This window comes from Humulus lupulus, chromosome 5 (genome assembly GCF_963169125.1).
Source record: "Humulus lupulus chromosome 5, drHumLupu1.1, whole genome shotgun sequence".
NCBI classification, from domain to species: Eukaryota; Viridiplantae; Streptophyta; class Magnoliopsida; order Rosales; family Cannabaceae; genus Humulus; species Humulus lupulus.
Window position 1 is genome coordinate 18,062,006 of NC_084797.1, and position 20,818 is coordinate 18,082,823.

General features: G+C 35.4%; 1 long non-coding RNA gene across 1 annotated transcript; it reads left to right on the plus strand.

Moving 5' to 3' along the window:
- Window positions 1-18,150: 18,150 nt before the first annotated feature.
- LOC133780292 (uncharacterized) lies at window positions 18,151-18,699 on the plus strand. Its single transcript, XR_009869214.1, has 3 exons — window positions 18,151-18,243; window positions 18,377-18,474; window positions 18,564-18,699. It is a non-coding gene; the product is annotated as an uncharacterized LOC133780292 (long non-coding RNA).
- Window positions 18,700-20,818: the final 2,119 nt, after the last annotated feature.

A 20,818-nucleotide genomic window follows, 5' to 3' on the forward strand; every position in this document is an offset into this window, starting at 1 on the left:
TCAGTCATCTATTCAGAGAGACTTATCAGTCATCTACCCAGAGAGACTTATTAGTCATATCCCCAGAAAGACGTATTAGTCATCATCTGATTAAGGCTGCAGGCCCCAGAATCAATTATTTATAATGTATACATGTAGTAATAAGTTTTCTTGTTGAGCCTTGGCTCATGGGTGCTATGTGGTGCAATTAAAGGGAAATAAAATCTCACACAACCTTGAGTCGAGAGCATAGGTGGCGATGTGTACATATGCGGCCGCTTGACCACCACAGCCAAGGTGTTTCTCAGGAACTAGGGTTTAACCCTATTTTTGTCGCTTAGGTCGGTGGGTTGTAACTTTTATAGTGTAATGACCATTTTGGATTGTAAATAACTTTGTAAACACTTGTATGGGCCCATGTATAGGTTACCATTTTAAACAAAATATATTCATTCATTTTGACCGAGATTTTCACCCTGGCTTGTTAATAACACCTAGATGCATGTTTACAACCTAATGACTCGTTTAGCGAGTTAAGCACTATTTAAAGTGCACAATGTGACGGTCTTGGACTAACCAGGGCGTGACATTAATGTAACAATTACTTCTGATTGCCATCCGGTCAGTCTTACCAAAAAAAAGTTTGAGATTATTTGACAAATGTTTTCACATTCTTCAATCATTTATGAGAAAAAGAATTAAAAATGAAAAAATTGGATGCATTACATGGTAAGATAGTGGAAACTCTATGGAACCTTGAAATGTTCTTTCGCCATCCTTCTTTGTCATTATGATACATTTAATGGTTCATCTAGTAAGGGAAGCCAAGTTGTGTGAACCAGTTTGGGTGAGATGGATGTATCATTTTGAAAGGATTATGAAGGTATTGAAAAGTTATGTGCGTAATCATTATCATCCTGAAGATAGCATGGTTGAATGTTATATATCAGAAGAGGCAGTAGAATTTTGCTCAGAATACATGAGTGGGGTTAAGGGAATTGAACTCAGGTTACCACGTAATAACTCAGATGAGATTGATAAAGGACTACGAGGGAACGGAACAGTGATCACCTTATCTAGGGTAGAAGTAGATCAAGCTCAATTAGTTGTGATGCAAAATAATCCCAAGATTCAATCATATATAATGTAAGTAGAGAATATATTTCAATCATATATATTGTAGTGATTTTCTTTTTGTTGTTCAAACTTGTTTGTACTCTTTTTTATGTTTTAGTGATCACATGGAGTTATTATAGTCGATGATTCCAAACAAGGTTAAAAATAAACATAAATGGGTTATAGATGAGCATAATAAAACGTTTTGTTGGTGGTTGAAGAATACAATTTTGACAAAGTTGGGAAAACAAAATCATGGAGTGTCGATTGAGTTGAAGCGCATATCTCTTGGAGCAAGCATTGATGTAATAAAGCACCAAGCTTACATTGTCGGAGAGGGGGGGGGGGGGGGGGGGAGGGGGACAATTTCATACTAAGTCAAGAGATGATGCTCGACTGGTTCAAAATAGTGGAGTAAGTTTAGTTGCAGAAGCTATATATTTTGCCAGTGCAAAAGATAATAACTCAATTTCGGGCACAATGACATACTACGGGATTGTTGAAGAAATGGGAGCTAGATTATTCATTATTTCATATTCATCTTCTTAAATGTTCTTGGATAGGCAACAATACTAGAGTTAAAATTGACGAACTTGGACTTACTTTGGGGTATTTAAGCAAGAAGGGAAGTAGGAATGATCATTTTATCATGGCTGCCCGAGCAAAACAAGTGTTTTATATAACTAATCCAGTTAATGATAAATGGTCAATCATTTTATCAAATCCTGAGAGGAAGTTCTTAGAAAAATACGATGACGATGAAAAGGATGATTTATATCATGACTGTTTCATTCTTGGACAACCGATACATGAACAAGTTGAGAATATTCAGGACAATGATAATGATAGCGATAGCGATACCAATGATCGTGATTATCTTATAAACGACATCGAAGAAGGAATATGGATCAATTGTGAATCGACCAAAAAGAAAATAATTGAAAATGATATTAATTTATTAATTGAATATGTAATATGCATGATTGATTCTACATATGCATTTGGGAAAGCATGCACCCAAATTTACGACAGCTATACAAATTTTTTGACATCGAACATCTTTCTATTGGCAATGATGAAAGTAAAAATAATATGGTGGATCTTATAGCCAAATAGATGGTGACTATGGATAGACGAAGCCAAATATATTTCATTCATTGGATTCTTGAGTAAGAACGAACTATTTAAATATTATCACTACTATGTTTGGTTTTTAATCTTATAATATTTATAATTTATTATTGTTTTAGTTTGACATTGGATGTTGGTGCTCATGATGATGTGGGGGATACCATAAAGTTAGACCCTTTGAAAAATCATAAATCTCCACCAATAACGATGGAGGTTATGGAAAAGTATGTTTTTCAATTGCAATGTATGCATTGTTAGTTTTTAAAGTTGAGAGTATAATATGTACTTAATTAATTTTAATTTTTGTGGAGCATACGCACAATGTTCGAAAAATGAATACATTGGCACATTTACAAAATTGCTGAAAGTTTCTTGTCTAAAACAACCTGAAAGTCAATGCGGTTTTTATGTAGTAAGATACATTTATGATCTTGTAAATACATCGAATCCGGCAGAAGTTATCAAGAAGAAAGTATGTTATATTTTTTGCTTGAGAAAACTTAGATATATTATTTAATAATCTAATCTATATTAACTTTTCAATTTTGTAGTGGTTTGACAAAAAGGAATACAACGAAAATATATAGAAACACATCCAAAAATAATTAAAAAAAAAAATTCTCTGCGGATATGTTAAATAAACCGCGGAGAAAAGGGCGCCTTTTCTCCCTATTTTGTTTATTACTTTTCTCAGCAGTCGTACACACTGCGATTCTCAATACTCCAAAATACCGCAACAAAAAGCCTTTTTTGTAGTAGTGACCACAGTTGATAAGTTGATGAATCAAAATGGGAATTGGAACCAAACCCTCGTCCACAACTCTTTCACCAAACAAGAATCGAAGGCTATTCTCTCCATCCCAATTTCTGAGTACTCATCTAATGGCAGACTCGTGTGGCATCATGATAATTCGGGGTGGTATATTGTTAAGAGAAGCTACTGGTTGACGACTTGAATAGCAAAATATGGAAAACCTTCGTCATCTTTAGAACACTCTAGTTGGTGGTCTAGAATTTGGGAGTTTAATGTGCCACCCAAGGTAACATTTTTGTTGGAAAGCACTATGGGATTGGCTACCATGTAAGGTTAACCTTGCTTCCCATGGAATGAATATTGATAAAATGTGCCCTCTTTGCTTTACGGCAAATGAGTCTATGTTTCATGCGTTATGGGGTTGTCCTTCTTTGGAAACTATCTGCCTTTCTTTCCTTGCCCTTACCCATGCTAATCTACCCCACCATACAAAGTGGTTAGATTTCTTTCTCGTTCATCTCGAAACTTTAAGAACCAAAGAGATGGAACAACTTATGGTTATTTCATGGAGGGTATGGTATAGGAGAAACAAATTTGTGCATGAGGAGAGATACATAGCGAATGAGATTATTACTAATTGGGCTATTGAATACCTAGAGAACTTTCAAACTTCAAACCAAGGGAAAATGAGTACCAAGTAAACATTGAGTCACAGCCCATTGCAACGGTAGTCCCCTCCAACAATACATTCTATAAAGGTCAACATAGATGCAAGCATCAACGAAGATAAAGGAATGATTGGCTTTGGAGTAGTCTCTAAAAATCACTGTGGTGAAGTCTTGGGCTTTTTCAGCCTGCCCAATGAGAGCAGCGTACAACCCACTAGTGGCAGAATTAAATGCCATACTCCATGGTGTCAAGGTGGCTAAACAACTAGGCTATACTGCTATAATCATTGATATAATCATTGAGTCAGATTACTTGCATGCTATCAACTGCTTGAGGGATAATATCATGGATGCTTCTCTGCATAGTATTATAGTTAATGATATTATTTTTTGTTATAATGACGCTTTTGTTGTTAACTACAGTTTCTATAAAAGAGAGACTAATAGAGTTGCACACTCTATAGTCAAACTAGCTCTTACTATGGTAGATGAACATGTGTGGTGGTATGGGTTTCCCAGAGAAGTTGAACTTGATTGGTCTTGAAGAATGATGAAGACCGAAATTCGAGTTTACTTCTCCACTGATCTAAGGAAGTGTCTTATGCCATTTATATGAGGATTAAGGTGGAATATGTTGGAGTAATCCTAATATAATTGGCAAATGACGTGTGTTGTTAAGAGATCATTAAACAACTTTTCTCTTCTGTTACGTTTTTTGCCTTGTCAGTTATAACAGATTTTTAGTCAGTTAAAACAGAACTGATTTTTCTTTCAACACGTGAAAGAACTGGAGCTGCAGCTATATATATCCAGAGGTTTCATTAGTTGAAGGAGAGAAGAAATTCAGAGGTTTTGAGAGGCTTAGAAAAGAGAGAAAGAGAGAACAAGGGTTAATTTTCTTTGTACATTGTTGAGTGTGTGAGAGTTTACTGTGGTGTAAACTAAGTGCTCATTTTTGAGTTGTACAGAGTGTTCAAGAACCTTTGGAGAGGAAGAAGGGTTGCTTTGTATTGTAACATTGATTCATTATAGTGGAGAAGTGCTCGGACTGGATGTAGGCCTTATTTTAAGGCTGAACCAGTATAAATCTCTCTGTGTGATTCGTTTTCTTCCCCTTTTCTTATTGTTGGTCTCTAAGTGTTTGTGTTTTAGTACACTTTTCTGTGTATATTTGTTCTTGGTTTGTTTTGCAGGTGAATCTTGGAGCCTTGGGGTCGTGGATTGCTTTACCACGACAGTGGTATCAGAAGCCCAGGTTGCGGAGATTGAAGAACAAGGCTCAGATTAGATTCTTGATTACTACACAGAAAGAAAGGAGAAGCAAGGATGTTGACATTGCGTTTCGATCTCGACAAGTTTGACGGAACTGGGGATTTCAGTCTTTGGAAGGAGAAAATGATGGATGTTCTCATACATCAGAATCTTGATGGTGCTCTTATGGGAGAAACCAAGCTTGGTGAGAAAAAGAAGTATGAAGAAACATCTGAAGAGACAAAGGTGATGATGAAGAAAGCCAGATATGAAATTGTGATGCATCTGTCAGATAATGTGTTGAGACAGGTAATAGTAGAGGAGTCTCCTGCTGGTATGTGGTCGAAACTTGAACAATTATATATGACTAAGACTACATCTAACAAAATATATCTGAAAGGAAAATTCTATAGATTCACAATGGATTCTTCTAAAACCTTAAACCAGAATCTTGATGATTTTAACAAGATTGTTTTAGATTTGAGTAATATAGGTGAGAAGGTTGATGAAGAAGACCAAGCTATAATACTGTTATATAGCTTACCTGATCAATTTAGAGAACTCAAGACAGTGATTCAGTATGGTAAAGAAACTCTGAGTTTGGAAGATGTTCTGTCTATTTTGAAGACTAAAGAATTTGAGTTGAATGTTGAGAAAGGCAAGAAAGAAAAAGATGAGTCTTTGTTCATGAGGGGAAGACAACCAAGAAGATCTTTCAGTAAAGGGAAAGACAACTCAAATCGGAGGTCTCCTGCTCGATCAAAGTCAAGAGGAAAAGAAATAAGAAGGTGTCACCACTGTGGAAAAATTGGACACCTTAGAAGGTTTTGTTGGGATTTGAAGAAGAAAGGGAAAGACGATCAACACACAGATGAAACTACTGCACTTGTAGATGGAATAAGTCTGGAATATTCTGATGGAGAAATGTTCAACGTGACATCGACAAGAGACATAACTGAATGGATACTTGACTCAGGATGTACCTATCACATGAGCCCAGTAAAAGAATGGTTTTTTGATTTCAAGAAATTGCACAATAACAAACTACTCATGGGAAATGATCAAGCTTGTCAAGTAGAAGGAATTGGGTCTATAGCAATAAAATACTTTGATGGGGTAATAAGGATTCTTGAAAATGTGAGGTACATACCAGATTTAAGAAGGAATTTAATATCAATTAGTGCGCTGGATTCTCAAGGGTTGTGCTTCAAAGGAAGTGATGGAAATTTTAGAATCTCACAAGGTTCAAGAGTAATAATGAAAAGCATAAAAAAAACATGGTTTATATGTACTTGTTGGTAGTACTGTCACAGCTGGTGAAGCATCTATGGCCAAACATGATAGCTCAGAGATAGTAGTTTGGCATCAAAGGCTAGGCCACATGAGTGAAAGAGGTATGACTGAACTTTGTAAACAAGGTTTATTAACTAACATAAAATCTTCTTCTCTGCCTTTTTGTGAAACATGCATTAGAGTTAAACAACACAAAGTCAAACTAGGAGTTGGAAAACATAAAGCATCTCAGATTGTGGAGTATGTTCACTCGGATCTTTGGGGGCCAAGCAAAATAGCTACTCAAGGTGGAAATCGCTATTTTTTGTCCATAGTAGATGACTACAGCAGAAAGGTATGGATTAATCTTTTAAAACACAAGAGTGATTGTTTTGAAAAATTTAAAGAGTGGAAAAATTATGTTGAGAAACAAACTGGTAAGTTGCTGAAAGTTATTAGGACAGATAATGGCCTAGAATTTGATAATGAGGAATTTAATACTTGGTGCAAAAGGGAGGGGATAGAAAGGCATAGAACAATAATTCACACACCACAACAAAATGGGGTGGCTGAGCGAATGAATAGAACTCTTTTAAATAAAGTAAGATGCATGCTTATAAACTCTGGTTTGCCTAAACAATTTTGGGGTGAAGCTGTCACTACAGCTGCCTATTTGGTAAATAGAAGTCCAAACAGAGTAATTGGCCTAAAAACCCCTAAGGAAAAATGGTCTGGTCATCCCCCATCCCTAAGTCATTTGAGAATATTTGGTTGTGCAGCATATGCACACCAAGACACTGATAAACTAAGTTCAAAATCAGTAAAATGTTTGTTTCTAGGATATCCAAGTGGTGTTAAAGGTTTTAGGCTATGCTCATTAGGACAACCAGGGTACAAAATAATTAACAGTAGAAATGTTGTTTTTAATGAGAAAGAATTTCCACACTTGAAAGAGAAAGGTAGTGTTTCATGTGATGCAAGAAACCCAGGTGAACAAAGTACCAGTACAGAGATAGAGTTTACGTCAGTTAAGTCTCAAGGAAAAGAAGACGAGTCTACTAGTCAAACTGGAAGTCAGGAACCTGAGCAACATCCTGATGATGGGAAACCTCAAGAAACTCTTGCTAATTATCAATTAGCTAGAGATAGAACCAGAAGGGTCATTCATGTTCCTTGCAAATTGGGAGAAGCAGATGTCATTTCATATGCTCTGAATGTGGCGAGACAACTTGATGAAAGTGAGCCAACAACATATCTGGAAGCAATTAAAAGCAGAGATTCAAAGTGGTGGATTAAAGCTATGAATGAAGAAATGGACTCCTTAAGGAAGAATAAGACATGGGAGTTAGTTTCAAAGCCTAAAGACAAGAAGATAATTGCTTCTAAATGGATTTATAAGCTAAAAGAAGGGGCAACAAATGATGAGGAAAAAAGGTATAAAGCAAGACTTGTGGCAAAAGGGCTTTACACAAGAAGAGGGGATAGACTATAATGAAGTATTCTCACCAGTAGTTAAGTATAAGACTATAAGGATCATGCTAGCTTTAGCAACCCAGCTAGATTTTCAAGTGGAACAAATGGATGTTACAACAGCGTTTTTGAATGGAAAGCTTGAAGAAACCATTTTCATGAGTCAGCCTGAAGGTTTTGAGGTGGAACAACCAGGTGGTGAACTTGTATGCAAGCTACAGAGGTCTTTATATGGTCTGAAGCAATCTCCTCGTCAATTGAATAGAAGGTTTGACAACTTTGTGACTGGTTTGGGGTTCAAAAGGTCTGAGTTTGATACTTGTTTATACTACAAGAATTTAGAAACAAGTGATGTTGTTTTCTTACTCTTATACGTGGGTGATATGTTACTAATTGGAAAAGAAAAGCAACAAATTGTTTGGTTAAAAGGACAACTCAGTAAGGAGTTCGAAATGAAGGATTTGGGTACAGCAAAGAAAATTCTTGGCATGGTCATTACAAGGAAGAACAAAGAGGAGAAGTTAATTATTTCTCAAACTGGATACTTGTCAAAGGTGCTTGACAGATTCAACATGAGTAATTGTAAACCTGTCAGCATGCCTATTGCTGGGCATTTCAAATTTTCAAATGATCAATGCCCAAAGACTAATGAAGATACAATAAGGATGGAAAATGTTCCTTATTCAGAAGCAATAGGTTGCTTAATGTACTCAATGGTGAGTACCAGACCTGATCTAGCCTATCCTATAAGTGTACTGAGTAGGTATATGGCTAATCCAGGCGAACCTCATTGGGAAGGTTTGAAATGGTTGTTAAGATACATCAAAGGCACTTTGAATTATGGATTGCACTTCAAGAAAGCCAAGGGACAGATTCAATTGGAAGGATTCGTGGATTCTGATTATGCAGCAAATAGAGACAATAGGAAGTCAGTAACTTCATTTATTTTCTTGTTGAATGGAAATTGTATTTGCTGGAAAACTCAACTACAACCTGTGGTGGCATTATCTACAACTGAGGCAGAATTTATGGCAGTAACTGAAGCTATTAAAGAGGGAATTTGGCTTCAAGGCTTACTCAAAGAGCTAAAGATGTTGAAGGGAAGAGTTACTGTATATTCAGATAGTCAGTCAGCAATTCATCTCAGCAAAAATCCAGTGTACCATGAGCGTTCAAAGCACATTGACATTAGGATGTACTGGATAAGGGAGAAAATTGAAAACAAAGAGATTGACTTGGAAAAGGTCCCTACTGAAGAAAATGTAGCAGTCTTGGGTACTAAGGTGTTGCCTTTGAACAAGTTCAAACATTGTTTGAACTTGATTGGTCTTGAAGAATGATGAAGACCGAAATTCGAGTTTACTTCTCCACTGATCTAAGGAAGTGTCTTATGCCATTTATATGAGGATTAAGGTGGAATAGGTTGGAGTAATCCTAATATAATTGGCAAATGACATGTGTTGTTAAGAGATCATTAAACAACTTTTATCTTCTGTTACATTTTTTGCCTTGTCAGTTATAACAGATTTTTAGTCAGTTAAAACAGAACTGATTTTTCTTTCAACACGTGAAAGAACTGGAGCTGCAGCTATATATATCCAGGGGTTTCATTAGTTGAAGGAGAGAAGAAATTCAGAGGTTTTGAGAGGCTTAGAAAAGAGAGAAAGAGAGAACAAGGGTTAATTTTCTTTGTACATTGTTGAGTGTGTGAGAGTTTACTGTGGTGTAAACTAAGTGCTCATTTTTGTGTTGTACAGAGTGTTTAAGAACCTTTGGAGAGGAAGAAGGGTTGCTTTGTATTGTAACATTGATTCATTATAGTGGAGAAGTGCTCGGACTGGATGTAGGCATTATTTTAAGGCTGAACCAGTATAAATCTCTCTGTGTGATTCGTTTTCTTCCCCCTTTCTTATTGTTGGTCTCTAAGTGTTTGTGTTTTAGTACACTTTTCTGTGTATATTTGTTCTTGGTTTGTTTTGCAGGTGAATCTTGGAGCCTTGGGGTCGTGGATTGCTTTACCACGACATATGTCAATTACCAATGACATTTTCCAGACACTCTTTTCCCTTTTGAGCTTTTTCCTACAGAGTTTTGCTCATGTGAGGGGTTTTAATGAGGCATTTCCCTTTAAAAAATCTACCAAATTATAATATATAATAGATTTTTTTTTTTTAGAAAAAAGCTTTACAAATATGCATATTGGTTATTATTACATGTATTTTTATTTGATGTACCCTACTGAATTTGGTGACAATATCTTCTGGGATTTAAAAAATAATAATAAAACAATATCTTCTGGTTGATATAAGATCTCCAAATTAATTAAGTGACAATAACACAACGTGTTTTTGAAATTTATTGGTTCTTGAAAGTACATATTTAACATGTGGCACCATATATTCACCAATAGCTCTTTCTCAATATCTTATCTCTGTTGATCGAATAGGATATATATATATATATATATACATTGAGGACAAAACATAATAAATAAGATGCCTTAATAATAATAATAATTTTATCGACATTTGACAACCGATTGGTTACGTAATATGTTGAAAGTAATAATGCCTCAGACTCAGATTTATTGGATTAACTGTATAAAAATTTAAACTTTTATATGTGGGCTCTAGCACAAAACTAACATAAGAAACATAAAAAGAGTTTTCACGTAATTTTTTTATCAAAACTAACGAAAAAAAATATATCTTTTCAGTTTTATACATATATATTTATAGGCTGAGAGAAAAAACTATTAAATGGTTTCTACCCACTTACCTGAATTAAATTTTAGGGTTTTCTTTAACTCGACCTTCCTTCTGACTGATCTCTTCTTTCCTCTTATATTGACTTTAGTTTTTTTAAAACTTCACACTATGATAATTAATACATAAGAGAATAGGTAGAAATATTTAGACAATTGCGGATATTACTAGTAAATATGATCCCCTTATGTTGCACTCGTAACTAGTAGATACGAGACATATTTTAACTTTGTCTTGCACATCTAACCAGCTCGTGTGGTTCACTCGTTCCGCTGAAAACTCTCATTTGTTGAAGCGGAACATAATGCTCATATTATTTCACTTTCATGCTATTAGCTAGGGAGCTCCATAATGCTTCTCAATATTAAGAATGAGTATATATATCCATTTAATTCATCAAACAAAAATCAGATTTTATTCAAGTTTAAGTGCAAGAAAAATAAAAAATGACAATCATTTTTACATGGTTCAGCTATGATTTCTTACAACCTACTCCATGAGACCTAGTCCAGAAGTGAAGCAAATCCACTAAAATAATTAGAGTTATTACAAGTATACACAACTGTAAAAACAAATTAAAACCCCCTTCTATAATATGCTTTACAAACAAGAAATCAACTCCCTATTTTATGAAAATCTTCAAGCAACCAGCCTTCCACTGGTTTTGAAATTCATTGGACTCCCTCCAGCTGCTGGACTCCCTCTAGCTACTGCTCAAGCTCCCCTTGAGACTTAGCTTGAACTTCCTTCAAGCTTTGCACCAAAAATTGCAAGAATAATGGTGAAGAATCACCAAAACGCCATAGGCAATGAACATTGAAGCACTAAATGCTTCAGACCTTTTGCAGAGAATGTTTCTTGGAGAAGACACTTTTTAGCTGCTAAAAAAGGTAAGGGAAACACAGACAAAATGAATATATATGCTAGGGCTCAAAATAGAAAAGCTAGTTAAGCAAGTCATGTGCTGAAATAGAAATCATATGCTACTGGGCTTTCAGTGTTATAACATGAAAACAATGCATGACAAAAATAACACTTATAAACTCCCCATTTGGCATGCATATGAACAGTGAACTTGATTTATACTTTTAGCACACGAAGCTGACAAAAATAATAACAGACATATTTAAAAACAACAGCTAAGTAAATTAGATAAAGTGTCATATTAGTGTAACGCCCTAAACTCCAGGGACCGTTACGGTGCACATTTAAACAGTGCTAAACTTGCTAACCGAGTCATTTGGGCATAATCGTGTAACTAAGTATGATTAGCGGTTTAGGGATTAAAAAATTTGGTTAAGATATAACGTTTCATTAGAACGTTTACTGTATACGTTGGGATCCCAAAAAAATATATAATTTAAATGTCTATTACAACAAAATATTTACAACCAGCCGATCTAAGCGGCAAAACAGAGTTTAACCCTAGTTCCTCTCTTTCAAACCTCGGCCGTGGCGGTCGATCAGCTACATATGTACACATCGTCACCTAAGCTCTCCAACTCAAGGATGGTCGAGCTTTCTTTTGCCTTTACCTGCACCACATAGCACTCTTGAGTCGAAGCCCGACAAGAAAACTCAATATGCTCATGAATAGTCATATCATGACATCAAATCATATCTGGCATGCCTAGCAAACATAGCTCTATTCAAGCACGCAAATAAATTCAGACAATGCTGGGGAATCTAGGATAAGAAATCCTGCCCTCCTGATTGGATGACTATCAAGTCAATCCTAATCAGATGAGTGATATAACACTTAAGGTTCTGGTAAACCATACTGAGTGACTAACAAGCAAGTCACTACGGGACTCAGCACCGAAAGCCATGCAACTAATGATCAGAATGATCATACAGAGCTTATAGCTCTGAACAAATGAGTGAATATCACTTTGAGGTTCTGTTAAACCATAATGAGTGACTGACAAGCAAGTCACTACGGGGCCCGACACCCATAGCTGTGTGACGGAACCGTTACCTGGGCTTTCCTGCAATGGTTCTAATCAGATGAGTGACTGATGGGTAAGTCACTAGCTTAAACAGATGAGTGACTGATGGGTAAGTCACACGGGACTCGGCACCCATATCCATGTGACTAAGTAGTCACTGTGACTCTAAGTAACTAGCCTTTGGCTAGACAAGCGCTTATAGTATTCATCGAACTTGAGGTCGGTCCAGAATTAATGCAGATGTTGATTAGATCTAATCTTTTATCGACTCTACGTTCATGATGCTTATGCTATTTCTGTCTCTTAGGTCAATAACACACGACCAATGCCAAATCTGAACAGTCAGGCCCATGCACAAGTAAGCAATGCTACCAAACATATATCATATGTCAAATATCCAAATACAGGGCATTCAACATGCTTATCTAACAATTGCTAGCATAACTAGGATCATGCACAATCACAGAGACTCTAGCTCTGAATAGTCTCATATTCAATATTCATGGTGTAACGACCCAACTATTCTAAACCTTGGACCATTAAAAACTACTAAACTAAAATTAAGAAAATATACATACGAAATAACTATAACTTTATTATAAACTGTAAGCAAAGGTTTCATATACATAAAAATTCATAAGTAGGATATGGGATCCCATTGTTTGAAAATAAAATAGATCATGACTTAAATCTTAAAATTTGTTACAACTCAGATGTGGAAAAATACATATAAAGCAAAATTTTAAAAGACTAGAAAACACTTCATCCTCGAATCGTTTGCGCAGTCCACCGATTACATTCTGCCTCAATACACATTCCCAAGCTGCCAAGAACCTTTCCGCCGCCATATTATTTTCCTGCACATATAAAACATAAAGGAATGAGTCTAATGCCCAGTAAGGAAAATCTACTACAAACATGAACATAATCATACACATTATGAGCATATATCATATACTATAACACATATCATAATTCGAACCCATGTACATGGTGACTATTGGGGTTTGCTAACTAAGCAACTATAAGCCTCGTACTATAATGAGGTTTGCTAGTTAAGCAACTATAAGCCCCAAAAACATATAACTATTGGGGTTTGCTATATAGCAACTATAAGCCCCAAAACATAAATGTGATAGGGTTTGCTATATAACAACTATAAGCCTCAAGCATACATATATCATAACACATAGAAACATACTATAGCATAACATGTATCACATAAGAACTACCCTATTTTCCTTACCAAAAAAATACCAGAATGTGAGAACAAGATCGGGACTTTGAAACACTCCTAAAAACCATAATAGAGAGGTGAGTATACTAAAGAAAAGAGATGAAAAGAATGAACTACACCATCGAAAAGATACTTACCAACAAGAAATCTCAAGTCCGAAGAACTTAGATGCCTAATCAAGAATAAAGAATACTGAGTTAGGATTTGAGTAGAGAAAAACTATAAGAACTAATGAAACAATACAGAAAAGGAACTAAGAATAGGAATACCTTTGAAATTGCTATGACCGAACTACACCTCGAAATCGAAATACCCACTATGAACCTTACTTCTCAAGTGTCTAATAAGCTTAGAATGATAAAGCTTATAACCTCAACCCAAGTGTTTATTACTCTATAGTCTCACTAGCACTTGGAAGGCTCTGATCAATGCTTGAAGAATGAATGAAAAGGCTTGGTGCTAGGTCCTATTTATAGAGTTCTAGGAATAAAAATCTTCTTTTTGGCTTTGAATAAAAATAATGAATTTAATTGAAAATATTTAAATATTCTTCAGCCAAAGGCTTAGGACTTGGTCATATTGTTCAGAGAAAGGTTTAAGGAGTCAAAGCTTGATTTTTAAAAAATAAAAAATAAAAACAAATAAAATCCTAACTTCTAACTCCCTAAATCTCGTAACTCTAAACTCATCTGCAGTAAAATCAACATAATTGAAGTGTAGGACTCTGATTTAGACCATATGTATACCGTTAGACAGCTAATTCAATTATATACAACTTTCCAAAAATACTATTTTTCAACATTCCTAACATAACTAGGTCAAAAATAGGTCGGAAGTTACAGTACCCTAAAGTTACGAAAAATCTATTTAATTATCTAAATAACAACCTATTCCACAAATAAATAAAATTGTGACAAATGACATGCTCCTAACAGATTCTGGTGAAGACTAAGTCTTATATTTCCCTTATTTTATCATTAAAATAATAATTCCTTAATAACCATGCATATGACAAGTGTTATAATCCTATTGGCTCTATCTAAACCTTAGGTTATAATAATTATCATATTAATAACCAGCAATATTAATCAAACCTTATGTTATAATTAATATTCTTAAACTATAGGTTAAACTTATAAAATCCATCACTATTGCTAGGAGTTTCTAACTAAGTCCCGGCTTGAACCAAAATCCACAGTAATAAACATACTATAACTACTACTACTATTTACACTACAAAAAATATGATCTTTACCTACCAATATTTTACCTACCAATATATATTGGTAGGTAAAGAGAACCTTTACCCACCAATATTTATTTGTAAAATTTATTGGTAGGTAAATATTGCCAATATTATAATATTTTAGAAGGATGATTATCTACTAATAATATGGGTAAGTAAAGAGTGTTACCCTACACATATACTGGAGGGAAATTTTTTTGCATTTGGCGCCAATATTTCCCTCTTATTATTTTAATTTTTAATAAAAATGATGCTGAGTTGTGTGATGATGTGTTAAAAATATCCTACATGTCATCTTACTTATTTTTAACATGTCATATTATTTTTAACTAACGTTACAAATCTTAAAAACAAATAAACATTACAAAAACAAAAATTAAAATTAAATTAATTCTAACTATAGTAAAAACAAAATCATAATAATATATATTTTATCATTTAACGTTTCAGACATAAAAAAAGACTCTGGTTGTCTGCCCTCTCTCCCTCTTAGAAAACCAGTCGAAGAAGAAGCGCCCATCCTCAACGAGAGTACCCCGGAGGCCCCGACGCTGACCATCGCCTAAGAAGAAGCGCCCATCCTCAGCGAGAGTACCCCCAAGGCCCCGACGCTGACCATCGCCTGAGAAGAAACGCCCATCCTCGCCTGAGAGAAGAACCCATACTCGCCGATCGCCACCTGAGAAGAACCCAGATGTGCACGAGCGAGGTGCCCCTTCCGTCCTCCCCTGAAGCCCAGATTCTTCATAGCGTATCAGATTCTTCATGAATCGAAATCTCGATTCTCAAATCTTGTGGGAGTAAATCATGAACCTGAAAACTTAAGGTAACCCTCCAGCTATATACATATACTTAGATATTATGTGTGTCTTGAAATCTATAAATGGGGGGTTTTGTGTTGTTCTTGATAGAGAACAACTTGTTGACATGCTTGGTAGCTGAGAAAATATGGGAAGAAGGAATCATTATATATCTGGATTGTGCATCTTCAATTTTGTTTCCGGTGTCGGATGTTGGTTCTGTTTTGGTTATTCTTTCTCTAGCTTTATTTTAAATTTTTGGTCTATAGCTTTGTTTATTAATTTGATTACGATGAAATGAAATGTCATGTTCTCCATTGTTGTTGCTTATTTCATTGGTTGATTTTGGTGTTTTGGTCATGGATACTTTTTGGACATTTTGATTAGTTAATTGTCGAGTTATTTTTTCTGAAGTTTGGTTTCTGTTTGATGAAAGCCCAGGCAGACATGTTCATAGACTAGCTTTGCTCTTTTTCAGTGTAATGCACTGTATGACATTATTAATTTGCTATCATTCCTGACATTTGCACTCTACTCTCCCAGAATTTCTTCCGACTATCCCCAGGTTTTTGCTTTGCTGATGGGCTTGAATCACTTGCTCTTATGCGCCAAGGGATGAAAGATAAATCTAGTGATGTGGCTTTTGATTGGAATGTCACTGGTGCCTCTATATGCTATCTTGGTGTTGAGGTTTATATCTTCTCAATTTTTTAATGAAATTGTTTTGGTTTTTTCTCCATTTATAATTTTTTTTTATATTAGAACGGAATACAATTATTCAGAAATATGATGCCAATGAGCAATAGCCTCTGGTTCATAAAGTTATATGTTTAGATGATCTTTTATATTTACATGGCAGCTGGTCAAATAATACCATTTGATTTAAACGTAATTTATACTTGTTTCATGTTGTTAATTGTGGATTATATGACACATGAGACGTAAGGATTTGCATCCTTCTGTCTCAGGTGAATGTGTTAAAATATTTATATTTAAGTTCAAGATGAGTATTTAATGGAGGAATCATAGTTTTGGTGCTTTGTTGGGATAATTTGGCTTGGATAAAAATTAATATTTTTGAGGGAATCAAAGAAGAATTGCTTTCTTTGTTAGATAAACTTCAGTATTGGGGGTCTATATGGAGTGCTTTGGTTAAAGAATTTAAATAGTATCTTTTTTATGTTGTTAGAAATTTGGGTACTATGTGGTAGTTGCTAAATCTTTGTTATTATGCTAATCTAACAGTGGACATCTACTCATTTATTTGCATTTTTTTCTATTTGTAATTTTGTAAGTGTTTCTGGTTCTCCTATATAAAATGCTAGGTTGAGCCAAGTTTCTCTTTACAATGTAATGCTATGATCTAAGTTGGCCTTTTCACTTGTCACAGAGCATTTGTTACTTCCTCTTGACACTTGGGCTTGAAATCTTGCCTTCCTACAAGGAGTGGTGGAGTATTAAAAGTTTCCAACATGATGGTTCTTCTTATTCAGAACCTCTTATGGGATCCTCTGCAGAAAAAGTTGCACTTGACTTTGATGAAGACACAGATGTGGCAATGGAAAGAAACAGAGTACTTTCAGGTTCCATTGAGAATGCTATCATTTACTTGCATAATCTTCGAATGGTATGTCTTCATAATCTATGGATAGTTTTGATAGTTCTCAAAGTGAGCTTTTCATCCCCTGATCCCCCCTCTTATAGAAACAATACTTTTAGTAAGAAAACAAACAAAAGTACAAGTAAGTAGAGAATTGGGTGTCCCTTTAACAAAGAAAGAAAAAACAGCATGAAACTCAGTTCTATTAATTCGAAGGCCTATGTAATCTGTTTCTGTAATCTTTATATATGCTGTAAACTTCAGGTGTATCCTGGAGGAAAAGTGGCAGTGCAGTCTCTGTCTTTCTCGGTTCAAGAGGGGGAATGTTTGGCCTTTTAGGCACAAATGGAGCAAGAAAGACAACCGCTCTATCAATGCTTTCTGGTATGCATTAGTTTTGAACAAGGAGATTCATACAATTTTTTTTTTTGAAAGCCTGACCTGTGCAATCTAATTCTATTGCTTTGTCATTGGTGGTGATTCTCTTTGTTTGTGTGTTTCCAAGTATTAAAAGAGTACTGTAATGATTTCGTGGAGTTGATCTTTATTCGACCTTTAACTTTTTCTATATGTACTTCCAGCATATTTATATCTATAAGATTAAGAAAATGGGAAAGATTTCAAACGGTTTCTAGTATGAATGATTCCTATATTGCACTAAATAATCAATCAGGGTTTTATTCTATGCTTAGTTTCTGAAACCATAGCCAATTTTACTGCAGGAGAGGGATCTCCAACAGATGAATCAGCTTACATATTTGGGAAAAATATTTGCTCCAATCCAAAGGCAGCTCGTCAGCACGTATGTTGTGATTTTTATTTTAGGTACTCAAAATATTAGACTATTTCTCATAATCATACTGTTGAAAGCTGATTGTCTTTATTATCCATTTTCAGATTGGTGTTTGCCCACAGTTCGATGCTTTGCTAGAATTTTTAACTGTCCAAGAGCATCTTGAGCTTTATGCAAAAATAAAAGGGGTGTCAGATTATTGGATAGATGATGTATGTTTTCATCTCAAACTTTCGATCTTTTCTGTCATTGCTACAAGATTAGCTCATTTTGTTCGATATTGTGACAGAAAGATAAAAAAATTCAATCCCTTGTTTGTTTGCTTGTTTTTTCAATTCTTAATAGGGGTGAAGGAGTTTGATGCTAGATGGATTGGTTGGGCTGGTGTAAATGTGCCTGATGAGACTGGACAAATTGCACTAACCAAAGCTTTAGCTGAAAAGGTTCAAATAGCTACTTGTCATTGTGTAATCTTGTATTTCTAGCTCTATACATACCAGCTACCCTTAACGAAATTGTTCATTGATTACAGAGGTGCATACCAGTATTTCTTGATGAGGATATTGTTCATCAATATTACAATGGTTACTGTAACAACATATTGTGGCCACTTTTTCATTATTTTGGGCTTCCACAAAAAGACCGCCTTGCTGATGTAGTGAATGAGCATTATGAGGAGGGAGATGTTGTGTGGTGCCATGATTATCACCTAATATGGTGAAATAACAGAAGGCAATTGTGCCTTCAATTAATTAATTTTGTTTACCATGAGTAACTCAATTGCTATTTCTTTTTCCGGTGCAAATTTTATATATATATATATATGTATATATAAAAATAAATATAGATATTTTTCATTTCTGTTTATATGCATGTAATTTTGTTTATTTGTTTGTTTTTCCTTGTTTAGATGTTGCACCGCCTCCACCACCTCCAACAGACCACGTTTCAGATGCAAATTTAAGAGAGTCGCCATCTATTTCAGTTCGGGAGTCACAAGATGATTCTTAGTTTATTTACATTAATTTACTAAGGAGTGAACTTTATGAAGTTTTTTTTATTTTGGTAGGGGTAACCTTAAAATGATAACTTTATGATTTATTTTAGTATTGAATATTATAGAGAATTTTAGCATTAAACATTTTATTATTGAATGGTTTTTTTCTAGTTTATTTCTAATATATAACATTTATAAATAACTCTTATTATCTTTTACCTACACATAACCATTAAATTTGAACAAAATATAAATTGTGTAACAAACCAATAAAATAATGTTATGTGGGCTAATAAAATGACACCACGTAGGATGCCACATATGATGCCACGCAGAATGCCACGTAGGATGCCACATATGATGCCACGTCATCAGACACATAAAACTACAAAAACCATGTCAGCATACACGTAGGATGCCATGTCATCAAACACGTCATCTGATGACTCATCAATTGATTTATAACTTTTTGGGGTCCACTGATTCTTTTACCTACCAGTGTTAATAAGTGTAGGTAAAGACTCTTTCCCCACTAACTTTTACCTACCAATCTCTACCAATTCAATATTGGTAGGTAAACCATATTACCCACCATTAGACTAGTTTTACCTACACTTACAATTGGTAGGCAAATACCCAATTTTCTTGTAGTGTTAACTAGCTAAGTAAAGTTCTTGGACTCTACACATGGCATGCCCTAAGCACATGCATCACATTTAAACATCCAACTTGCATCAAGAATAACCATGCATGTCATATATGCAGGGTGCAGTTTTCTTACCTTTGGTCCAAGCACAGGTTACCAATAAAAAAGCCCCAAGCACGATCCTAATTCCAAGCCCCTAGTGATAACCTAGTCACAACCATAATATAAAACCTCATCAACATGAGTAAATAAATACTTCAAAACCCAACCCAAGCCTCTGGGACATCGAATCCCACTCAACTAGGTAGTAGGATCAATCCCATGCCCTTAGAGTTAAGTTCCCATCACAAAAACTCAATTCTGGCAATTTTTCCCTTCAGGGCCGTGGCCCTCCATGGACCATGCTGCGAACTGCCCCCCAGGCAGAGCCTCCTCCTCCTTCTTCAAGCTTAGGCCGCGGCGTCCTAGAACAGGGTCGCGGCCCAACCGCGAACCAGCTCAAAAACCCCATTTTTACCATTTTAAAACCTTCCAAAAACTTATCTAAACATCTCCAAATCCCAAAATCAAAGTTCCCAAACATCCCCATCATCCAAAACCATTAAAACCCAAGCTTCAAATCACCCAAAAACTCATCAAAACACAAAATTCAATTCAAGCTTAAAAACTTTAAGAACTTAGAGCTTAAAACTTGGATTACCTCTGATTAAGTCGTTTCCCAACCAAATCCTCCGGTTAATAAGCTTCTAATCTTTCCTAGGATCGCTATGCCTCAATCCTCGCTTGAATCTGAGTCCTTGAACTCAAGTTTCCTTCGGAAATGCGATCGGGAGACGAAAATGGAACTTTGAGGGAGAGAGAACGTTCTGAACGTTCTTTTTATTTCTTAAAAGGTTACTTCAAGCTTAAGTAGCCTCAAATTAATCCTAACGCTCAGGGTCCCGAAAACTCCCCCGGGGACAAAATAGTCAAAACCTCCAAAATTTTCCCCTGGTCTTACTAAGTCCCAATTTATCATCAAATTCTTATTCCCATTACCCGGTAATGCTCTAAATACCCCTTGACTTACTCCGAGTCAAGAATAAATCCTGTTGTGACTTTCCCACTAGCTTACCTCCTAGGATCGTCTTGTCCTGAGTAACCC